Source organism: Periplaneta americana, chromosome 5, assembly GCF_040183065.1.
Source record: "Periplaneta americana isolate PAMFEO1 chromosome 5, P.americana_PAMFEO1_priV1, whole genome shotgun sequence".
Classification (NCBI taxonomy): Eukaryota; Metazoa; Arthropoda; class Insecta; order Blattodea; family Blattidae; genus Periplaneta; species Periplaneta americana.
In genome coordinates, this window is record NC_091121.1 from 132,677,460 (window position 1) to 132,689,878 (window position 12,419).

Below are 12,419 nucleotides of genomic sequence, written 5' to 3' on the forward strand. Positions count from 1 at the left end.
ATTATTGTTTGAAAATAGGTACAATAACATTTATAAAAATACATCGTAAGGGATATAAGTAAAAAAAAATACCCAATTAAAAATAGAGAAATTGCAGTATTGGCAATGCTTGAAGTATAGGCTTTAAGACAATTGCTGAAACTGCAATAAATTTAACATTGAAAAAATGAAACAGATTATAGAGAATGATATTTCACTAATGGATGAAACTTGTAATGTGCATTTAAGTTAGTACCATGTGGTGCAGGAGTGTTACCGAAAATTGTTCTTATATTCTGATCTACGTTTGTATGGCCGCGTATTAAATATAAATTTGTAGACCTACATAAACACGGGCCAAGTATTTTTTGTGAAATGAAAAATCAGACCTATATTAGTACATAGATAAGAAAAAAGTTATTTTTATAGTAGAAATTATATTTACCTCTTTATTACAGGTCTTCCACAAAACCACCTTCCCATCTGTCGTAAAACACTGGAAATCTGAAATCCATTATCTTATTTATACGCTTTTAGAAGTTTTCAGTTTCGGAATTTTGTAGCAGATGCAAAGAAGCATAATACCAAAAATATGAAGAACTTTTCTAGACTGTCTAGCTAGCTACAACTGTTTCGGAAATGTCTCAAGAAAGAAGTCTTAAACTTTTCAGAATGGATTTTGCGTGGATAACTATTATTGACAAGGTCTTTTGATCTGGCTGCCGCTACCTCCATAAAAAAAAGGGCCGACACTTTTCTGCCTACAAAGACTATCGCGCCCGTTTACCCCGACTACTGCATTGTTAGGATGTGGTAATGTCGGTCCCTTACCAATTCCGTCTTCCGAGGATTAATACTTTCGAATTCTTACTGCTTGTTTTTTTGGGGGGGGGGGATACGATTTAAATATGATTTAAGGCGAAAAAAGACTGTTATAGTTGCAGAAAATGACAATAGGTCGTAATGTGAAAATAGATGCGTAGCCTACAGGCACTATAAATGTTCATTATTATAATAGCAGGCATTGTTACTGATAGACCTGATAGGCTATTAAGGAAAACAGTAGGTAAAAACCTAAAGAGCAGATATCTAATAATAAGCCACCGGCGTACCTCAGGCAGTAGAGCGTTGCCTCCTGATTAGGAGTTGCGCTCGTGCGTGGGTTCAATTCCCGCTTGCGTTGATTAGGCCTACATGGTAGGGTTTTTCCGAACTTTTCCCTGACCGTAAGGTGAATGGCAGGTAATCTATGGCGAATATTCTGCCTCATCTCGCCAAATGCCATCTCTCTATCACCAATTCCATCGACATTAAATAACTCAGTAGTTGGTACAGTGTCTTTAAATAAACAAGTAAAAAATTAATAATACAGCAATAATGTCTTAATAGTTTATCAATATTACTAACCTATGTAGGACTAATAGTAGTCCATATCAAAATTCGTGCATATTTTAAAATTGAAAGCTGGCGCCCATAACAGAGAAAAATCGAGCTATGAAAGCACAACTTCACGACATTTATTTGCAAAACGGCAGAAGACGCCTTTATTAAGGACACATAAAATCTCTAGCTATTGGGTTCAAACTCTCCGTTCCAGCTAACATAAGACGATACATCTGAATTTGTAAATATGTTCATGATCAGGTGTATCAAATTTTAAAGAGCTCTGGCATTGTAAAAGATCATATTATGTATATGAATTGTTTCTGTTGATGTAGTAAGTAACATGTTTGTGTGAAAAAAAGTCATACTGATATTACAGTAACAGCTAATAGCTCAATATTGTAACTAATTAAATAGGAAGATATGTTATATGACAGATATTGCCCTAAAGTGTAATTAGAACTTTGTCACTATGGGACCATTGCCCGCGTAGTTCTAAATAACAAGACCATCTATAGACTGATATGACGTTAATGTGAACTTATAGAGACAGGATTACAAATTATTGCTATTTACCCCTATTTCTCGTCAGATATCTGAGTATTTACTTTGACTCTTGATTTTAACGATTTCATATTCATAGCTGTTTTTCCACTATTGCCAGAATTTTGATGCATTTGAATATAGAGTTTTTTTTAAATATGCTCCTAATAAGCTAAACATAGACTTCTAGATATTTTGAATCAATGTTGGTATGAAGCTAAAATATCTGAAGAATGGAAAATAGCGTTGACTATCAAATTTTTAAGAAAGGTAACAGATTAAATAAAAATAATTAAAAAGTAATAAACTTAAATGTTATATGCAGTGCATATAACATTTAAGTGAAAATTTTAACAAACATCTGAGAAGAATACCTGAAAATATATTATCAGAGGAGCAATCAGGATTTAGGGACGGGCTAGGTCGCACGCAGGATCCATACTCAGTGGTAGCAAGATGGTTAGAAAATTAGAGGAAATGGATGGACGAAGAGAGAGAAAATTGAAAATGAAAAATAGCCAGTTCTGAAATCTAAATTACCCTGTACACGCATTCATAGTTTAAAGCACTCGCTTTTGTTGAATTGAGAAAATATGTATCGAATACATAGTGAAAAAAAACGCCCTTGGGAACGGGAGATCCACAATAGACAATATTATACACTATAACAAACTTCGAAAAAAAAAAAAAATTCAATCTTGGAACACAAATTTTATTTGTGAATTATTCCAAGGTGTTTCATAAAGTAATTATAAGAAAGCAAAGGGAACGATTCGATAATAAGTGTTCCTTGACATTTAATTCGAGTACTGCAAAAAAAAATTACAATAATATTAAAATTTGTATGAAGCAAGCATCTGGTTCAATGATAGAGAAAACAATAACATTGAGACAAAGATGTGGGCTTATGTGAGGGCGGCAATGAACCTCCAGGTTCTTTAAAACCGTAAGTTGTATGAAAACATATTAAAATGTGATTTTGAAAGTGTTCAGTGCAAAAATCGTTACACTACGAAGAAATGAATAAGAGAATTTTATTTTCGAAATGAACAACGGAAGAAAAGCAATATTTTTGTAGTGATGGTGAAGTGTTATATTGTCAAGTGTGTGAAAATAATTTGTGTTTTTAAACTGAGACAGCAAAGTTCCTTATATAATCTCTCTTCCTGGATAGGCTTATAATCTGATATTTTTAGCCACAAGTCTATGTCTGGTCTCTGAATATAGACTTTTAAAGTATTTTTATTAATTTATTTTATTGGTTCTGTATTTTAGAGTTTCTTACATATTGTACAAATTCTATAAATTAAGAGTTGATCAATTTAGATCACAAACGAAAGAAAACTTCAGATGCAATAGCATCAGAAGGCATTGCAGCAGTTAAAGAATATGAAAAAGACATTGCAGCATTTAAAGAGTATGAAACAATAGGCTTAATGAAAGGAAGAAGGTTTTGTTACCACAGTTTTCTACTGGCGGTAGTAAATAAATAAACAGAAGATAATTAATTTTACAAAGGCGAGATTAAATAGTAGGAATTAATTTGTCTTCGAGATAATATTGTATTACAAGTGATTAAGGAATTTTATTGAAAATAGAGCAGTAGGCATGTTCCAGAGGAGGTCACATACTGAGAAAAGAGTATATAACATAGACAATTTTGCTTGGTAAGTAGGCTTACCTGAAATTTGTTGCTATTTTAACATTTAAGGGGAAATGCATTATGTGCATATGGGCCCTACACTTGAAGTACTAAGAAGTATTTAAAATTTAAATTATTAGGTAATTTCTAGTATGAAGATAGATCTATTAAACCATGTCTATATTTACGGTCTTATTAAGAAACCGTAATATATATATATATATATATATATATATATATATATACTTATGCAGAGTTGGGACAGAAAATGTTACTAATAAGCAGCGTGTAACTACGCCTATACATGGGAATTGCTTCGCAATAGTTATACACACAAAACCCCTCGTTTGAGTGTTGTATATAAAGAATAAAATGGCCGCCTTTTAACATCTGTTCGTATCGATTATCTTTTTTTATGATGGTTACCTTGTAACCACAGAATAATGAAACAAAGAGTACAAAATAATTTGTATAATATTGCTGTAGCTGTACTCGTTGATCAAATATAGCGTAGTAATCGATCAGGCCCAGTTGTACTATAGATATTTAATGCGGCACATTAGCGCACATCATCGGACGCAACAGAGAATGTCAGTTTGTCTGTAAATTATTAATCTGCTTGCTATGTTTTGTATATCTCAACAGATGAGTTCTTTAGGTTTGTAAATTAATTGCCCTGCTTGCTGTGTAGAGCTCAACTAATGACTTATACATACCTGTAAATCGATTTAATCTACTTGCAGAACCACTAGCGTACCTCAGTCGACTGACTCCTCTAATAGGAAATTGAAAGTTGACAGATTAGCATATAGGCTACAGGTTAATCTAATGCAAACTGATAGACGTTATTCTGGACTACCAGAAAGTGATGGAGCTATGTTGAATGATGTTAAGATCCTAATGTGGTAATAATTGACGGAAATGAGAACAGTAAAGCTCCCATCTTTTCCTTATTATTATTCTGATTTATGGTGTTTATTTTAACTACAGCACTTAGGCACAAATACTAAAATTGACAGTGACAGTTTAGATTATTAATTTATGTTATCATCACATCGTTTTGAAACCTTTATTGGTAACGATTTCAGATAACAGTAAATATGTGTAGTTATTATGTATGAGAAGACTAAACATCAAATTCGATTTAATAATCAGAAAACTTAAACGTGCTTTATTTTTATACAAATCTGGCTTTCAGGTGTAAGCTCCCTGTGAAACAGGCTTGAATAATTTCAAGGGAAAAATTGTTCCGGGGCCGGGTATCGATCCCGGGACCCTTCGCTTAGCGCACGAATGCTCTACCGACTGAGCTACCCCCAGGAGTTATACACGACACCGTCACAATTCTTTCCTTTATATTCACACAACTCATTTAAGTCACACAGAAGCAATATGCGAAACTCAATTCCCGTCAGTGAAGTGGGAACACACATACATAATATGCACACACCACACCACACCACACACACACACACACACACACACACACACACGCACGCACGCACGCACGCACACAAGATTCAGCAAATCTTTGGAAGCGGTTTCTCCGAAATTGGCCACTCTACGGCCAGCAATTCAATTAGTGTTGTCCCCAAGGTACTCAAGTTATTCCATCAAATGTAAAAATATAAATATACGTTTTCATAATCGTAACCCTTTTTTGAAAGGGGAAGGTGAAATATGTAATCCCTATACTATCCGGTGTGAAACGAAACTAGCAGTCTGTCACCTGATAATATTCACTAGAAAACTGAGGGAAATCAGAAACAATTTTAATAAAGAAGCTCTTAAATACGAAACATGAGTAGGCCTATTGTTGTACGTAGTTTGTGCTACATATGAGTAGAGGGAGTTAGATTGCGGAGTTAGACTCCGTCACCCGGCAGCGTCCAAATTGACAAATACCTCTTGTCCCTTTTACTGATAGTGGGCCATTACTTACCACTCACACGGGCCAATGACTTGGAACGACTGCTACTACTACAACGACGCCCTGTATTATCGATAATCGATCTCTATCGCAACCAGACTCACTGGCGCTTTATAGTACTCTGCAGTCCCCTGCATATGTGCATTGTCCACACCGCTCAGTCCAATTCTTCCGCCAATTTTCAACAATTTTATTTTGCCATACTCTAATTGGAGGATTCACTTTACTGTGCTTATTAAATCCCTTCTTTTATTTACAGTTATTTTTTTCTTTCTTTCTTCCCATTGTCCTTTTCATCATTGTTTGCAGCTTTTATTTATTTTATCCTCTTTCGCACGTTCATCATTGCTTTTATCCTCTTGTTTTGCCTATTCGTTTTTCTTTATAGTTTCCTTTATTTATTCTAATTTTCTCTTCTTCACTCTTTCTGTATTTCATTCTTCGTTCATTCGTCTAAATTTCCTTTCTTTGTTTCTTCTGTCTACTTAACATTACTTTTCCATTACCTTTCTTTCCTCTCTATTTTTCGCGTCTATCTTCACTTTCTTTCTTCAGTTCGTCATTATTCCTATCTGTCACTGCTTACTTTCTTTATTCTTTTATCTGCTCCCTTTTCTTTTCTTCTCATCTACATCTTATTTTCTTTGTTCTATATTTCATTTCTAATTCTGCTTTTCGTTCCACCCTTCATTCTTTTCTTTCTTTATTCTCTTCTTTCCTGCCTTCTTTCTTCCTCCTTTGCGTTATTGTATTTATTTGTTTCTCCCTCTTTTATTTAAGTGCATCCACGTTTATCTGTTTTCTAAGATTTCTTCCTACTTTCTGTCTTAAGTTTCGTCTTTTATCTTTATTTTATTTATTTTTCCTTTCTATGTTTCCTTTGTATTTCTTACTCTTATTTTGTTTCGTTTCCTTGAGGTCATAGGAAAAGTAGATGTAATAACTTTGTTTATGAGGCTCAACCAGCATTGGTCTTCACTTTTTCCTAGATTGAGCAGCACAGAATGCAACATCTTCACTATCACTGGTGCTACAAACGAAACCGTTTTACAGTGTTGAAAAAAGAACTAGAACTTGCTTGAGGAAGCTCTGCCAGCATAGAAGACGGCGGATCTATATCTTACTCTCGATGAAACTGACGAACATATACTTTAGGATCTGATATGTGAACTGCTGATAAAGGTGTTATAAATATGCGCTATAATATGTATGCCGTTAGATTTTGCGCCAGTTCCGTTAAACCAAAACTAGTTAGTTTCTTCTCAAATCTTGACATTAAACTTTAGGTTGACAGCAGTAACTACATTTGATTGTGTATTCGGTTCCTGCTGTGTGTTGCCTCACGATATTCTCTCAGTAGGCCTACTCATTGTTGTTGTATGGTCGGAGGCAGCCGTGTGGTCATTTATTTACATTAAAAGTTCCATGGAGGCAGGAACGAATCAAGAATGGTACAGTAGAGCGTCTTATTTAGGCACAGTGAAAAGTAAACAAAATTCTGGCAAAGTGTGGAGGGAGATCGAGCCGTACGATAAAAACGAGGGCTGCACAAGGTTTTAGCTACAACATTTTTTGGGGAGCATTAATTGAAATTGCTGTATATTTTACAAAAATGCACAAATTGCATAACGTTATCATATACACATTTTAACAAACAAACAATTGTAATGTTGAAATAATTCAATATAACAAATCAATTTTGCTACTTACAGCCCAGTTACTTTATGGTGACAGCTCGTCGACGCGAGAGAGGAGAAGGTTCGACTGTGGGAGGGAGACGGAGCGAATGGAGGGAGGGAAATACAGTCATATTAGAAATGAAGTCTCACATTGCAGCGTCTGCATAATTTTGAGCTCCTGTCACTGTGTTCACTTCATACTCCAGAACAATAGTCACTAATAAACACTAAAGAAGTAAACTAACATGGAACTACAATAAGCAGCAGTTCGGACCAATAATAAACACTAAAGAAGTAAACTAACATAAAAATACAGTGAGCAACAGTTCGGAACAATAGTCACTAATAAACACTAAAGTAGTAAACTAATGGAAATACAATGCGCAGGAGTTCGGAACAATAATAAACACTAAAGAAGTAAACTAATGTGGAAATACAATGAGCAGCAGTTTGGAACAATAATCACTAATAAACACTAAAGTAGTAAACTAATGAAAATACAATTAGCACGAGTTCGGAAGAATAATAAACAATAAAGAAGTAAACCAATGTGGAAATACAATGAGCAGCAGTTCGGAACAATAATCACTAATAAACACTAATGTGGAAATACATTGAGCAGCAATCGTATCACTATATTTAACAGTTAATCACTAATTAACAATGCAATATACTCATGCGGAAATATCGGTAATGTTCATCAGTGCTTCACTGTTACCTTTCCCACCACCACCACCACCACCACCACCATCATCATCATCATCATCATCATCATCATCCATGTAAAAGATGAAGCGGCCTTCTTCTCTGTACTTCTTTATTTCCCTCAAATACTGCAAACATTTGGCCCTAATGCTGTGATGCTCGACCAGAATTTGGCGATTATTTTGTGTTTTTTTTTTCAATGAAATCCTAATTTCAAAATAACTTTCCTCAAAGTCGAGATACCTCCCTGAAAGTCGACAGTCTTTCAATTTCAATAATATACATTTTTTTAAGTATGGGCCGCTATTTCTGTGAAATATAGAACTCATGCTTTGGTTCGTCTTATGACAGCTTCATTAAAGTTGTCCACAGTTGATTTTGACGCCGATTATCAATGTCTTTAGTCTCCTTTATTATTTGGCTAACACAGCTCTCAGACACAGCGGTAAACTCTGCTACAAGTTTTCAAACATTTGTTACGTTTTTTTCTCCCGGCGCTATCTTCATAAAGCGCTACACGTTGCTCACGACTTCTCGCGACTGCGAATGCAATACCCGACCTTTCAGTTTACTTCTAACAGGCAGCATTTTCACAAACAGAAAATAGCAGTGAATCTAGACAATAAATACTACATACTAAATAATACAAAACAGAAGCACTACAACTATTTAAGTAACTAAATGAAATGTACGTAACAAACACACTAAATTGCAATATACAAGACAGTGGTGGTGTAGTATGTCCTTAGCGCGACTGTACGCCCACACTAACGCTCCCGAGATGTGACCGCTAGCGCAGCCAGAGGAAGACTAAAAGGAACACCCCTTCGAACAAACAGTGAACTCGCCCAAACCACTGCGTCGCCAGGCCAGAGCTGTCACCATAAAGTAACTGGCCTGTACATGATGTTGTTTTGCAAGCAGCATTTTTTACGGTCATGAATTTCATTCTCTGTATGACTAACATAATATCACCGTCTTCTCTGGCCGAATTAACAAAACTACAGTATATTGGTCTGAACTGTACCTGAATAAATTGAACTTTGAGAAGGGATAATAATGTTTAGGAAATAGTGTTGTCACTTCAGATCATTACACTGTAGTTTTTTTAATTCGGCCGCCACAGAAGACGGTGGTATTATGTCAGTCATACAGAGAATTTATGACCGTACAAATGCTGCTTGAAAGCAACGTCATATAAGTAGAAAAATTTGATTTGTTATATTAAATTATTTCAACGTTACAATTTTATTGCTTGTTTGGTAAAATGTGTATATGATAACGTTATGCAATTTGTGTTCTTCTGTTCTGTGTGTTTTTTGAAAATATAATTTCAATTAATGCTCCTTCATAAATGTTGTAACTAAACCTTGTGCATTCTTCGTGTTTATCGTACGACTCGTCCTCCCTCCATATATTACATACACTTTGTTTACGTTTTCATTGTGCCTAAACGAGAAGCTCTACTGTATGGGCTCCCGGCGAAAGTAATAGTAAATTGGACTCAATGAGTAACAAATAAAAACATATTAACTGGATCTAAATGACAGCTGTGAGCAGTATGGGGTGAAAATAAATGCAAAAAAGATGAAGACCATAGTTATAATAAGAAAAATAAAGAAGGTAAACTTGATAATTCTAAATAATGCAGTAGAATTACTTTGGGTGTACTATAAACAGTAATGTCAACTGCTGCCAGGAAGTCAAAAGGAGGTTAGTAATGGCTAAGGAAGCTTTTAATAGAAAAAGGAGTATCTTCTGCGGATCTCTGGAAAAAGAACAAAGGAAGAGACTAGTGAAGTGCTTTGTATGGAATGTGGCATTGCATATGGGGAAGAAACATGGATATTACGACGACGTGAAGGGAAGTGACCAGCAGCATTTCAAATGTGGACATGGAGAAGAATGGAATGTGTGAAGTGGACAGACAGAATAAGAAATGAAGTTGTGTTGACAAGAATGGGTGAAGAAGGAATGATGCTGAAACTGATCAGGAAGAGTAAAAGTAATTGGTTGAGTCACTGGCTGAGAAGAAACTATTTGTTCAAGGATGCAGTGGAAGGAATGGTGAACGGCAGAAGGGTTGGGAGCAGAAGAAGATATCACATAATAGACGACATTAAGATGTATAGATCACATGCGGAGACAAAGAGGAAGTCAGAAAATAGGAAAGATTGGATAATGCTGTGTTTGCAGTGAAGGATCTGCAGAACACTATACAGTAAATGAATGAATAATGATAGTAAAAACAAAAATAATATAAATTCTAATGACAATAACAACTCAACTTCTTGGTGTTGAACACCGAGATGAATGTCATTCACAGGTACACATTTGTTAACATCCTTCCTGTCTGGAGACTCTAGAGAGGAACATTTCATGACTTCAAGAAGGAAAAATCGCAAATATTGTCCTCAAAATTATTATTACTATTATTTTTTTTTTCAAATTTCATATTCAATATTCATCTGACTTAAATTATTTGAAGTCCACACCTGTGGAGTAACGGTCAGCGTGGCTGGCCGCGAAACCAGGTGGCCCGAGTTCGAATCCTGGTCGGGGCAAGTTACCTGGTTGAGTTTTTTTCCGGGGTTTTCCCTCAACGCAATACGAGCAAATGCTGGATAACTATCGGTGCCGGACCCCGGACAAATTTCACCGGCATTATCACCTTCATATCATTCAGACGCTAAATAACCTGAGATGTTGATACAGCATCGTAAAATGACACAATAAAAAATTATTTAAGCGTGGTTGTGCTACACGATTTCGTAACTAAATTAATCTTCTATTAATTTTAGCTTGGAAAAAGAACGTTCTGCAAATGCATTGGTCACAAGCAATGTCGGAAAAATTTTAATAGCAATTTCCAATTCGAAAGTGGGAAGCCAGGTACTTATTAATATTTTGTAATAATTTCCAATAATCGGCGTTGTATGTAGTGGAGGGAGAAAGGAGCTGGCCAACATACCTGGTTATCTCCTTGCCTAGTTGCCTCATGAGTGGTGCTTCATTGGTGTCAATTGTGAGGTTCAGACCTTCTTTGGACAGTTGACTAAACAATAACAACAGTTTCCAATATTTCAGTCATTCATTGTTTTCTGTCCACTGCAAACCCAACATTCTCCTATCTTGCCTATTTTCTGCCTTCTCCTTAGTCTCCGCATATCATCTACATATCTTAATACCGTCTATCATCTAATATTTTCTTCTGCACCGAACTCTTCTCTCATTCACCCTATCTTCCAGTGCCTCCTTCAGTACACAGTTCCTTCTCAGTTAGTGAATTCCTTTTCTCCTACTGATCAGTTTCAGCATCATTCTCTCTTCACCTATTCTTTCCTACACTTCTTCATTTCTTATTTTGTCTGTCATATAACACTCTTCTTTCTTTTCCATATCTACATTATCATATGAGGCGTTCCGTAAGAGAAGGGCGAACCCGCCAAATGTTCCTGTAGAGATAATCGATGTTCAAAGTATTTTACCTGTAAACGAGGTAAGGACGAAGCCGCCAAGGACATGTCTGTAAATAATGATAATTACTTTGTACACTGAAAAACGAATACCTTTATTGAAAATTGCAATTAAATGTCCAATTTAATATTCCAACATAATAGTGATCGTAGATGACATTATGAATTCATCAATGTTATGGGAATAATTTGAAAACAGTATATTAGAAAAAGCAAAGGGCGTAGAATGAAATCGATAGTGGTAAACATTAATAATAATAATAATAATAATAATAATAATAATAATAATAATAATAGTAATAATAATAATAATAAAATAAAAACACAATCGCGTGATGAGACATTTACAAAGTGTCTGAAATTATTAATATACAAAAATTAGTAGATGCCTGTCATGTTATTATTCTCGCTATCGAAAGTGGTCTCATTTGTTCAGGGAACAGAAGCGCTAATAATTAATCCATTACATCATCTTCATTAAGATGTTCCTCTGAGTCGGACAATGCCAGTTGCAGGTTTCGTTTGTTGATCACATCGTCCAGAAACGTTCCGTGGCACATAGATAAGCAGAGCTTTCAGATCCTTTACTTTCTCAGAAGTGAGCTTTATTGGTGTGATATACCTCTTTGGAAAACCAGCTGAGAGAGGTCGGCCTGTTCTTAATGCGACATCTGTTCACATGAACACTGGTTACGAGCTTAGAAATATAGGCATTCTGGAGGTCATAATCACCCAACTCCCAGAAATTACGAAATACATAATCCGTTGAAGGACCCACAAGTGCATGGCGGCTCTATACCGCAAGCTTGCACATGTCGAGATGTTTTCGTACTAAGATACGATTTATCTTTGTTCCTTTTAATCTCTGCTTGTACGTTTATCCATTTTTCGACATGCCTCTGACGTTTCCTACAATAACCAGATATGCCTGGTTGATTATCACTGTCACTATTACTCATAATAAGCTATTACAATGTCCATAAATACACGTAATTCCTCACTACGGTTGTACTTGTCTGTGTGGTTACAACACTGAGACAATGAATGGCGCGCTCCTTCAGGCGGACTGGCGTATTCGCCCT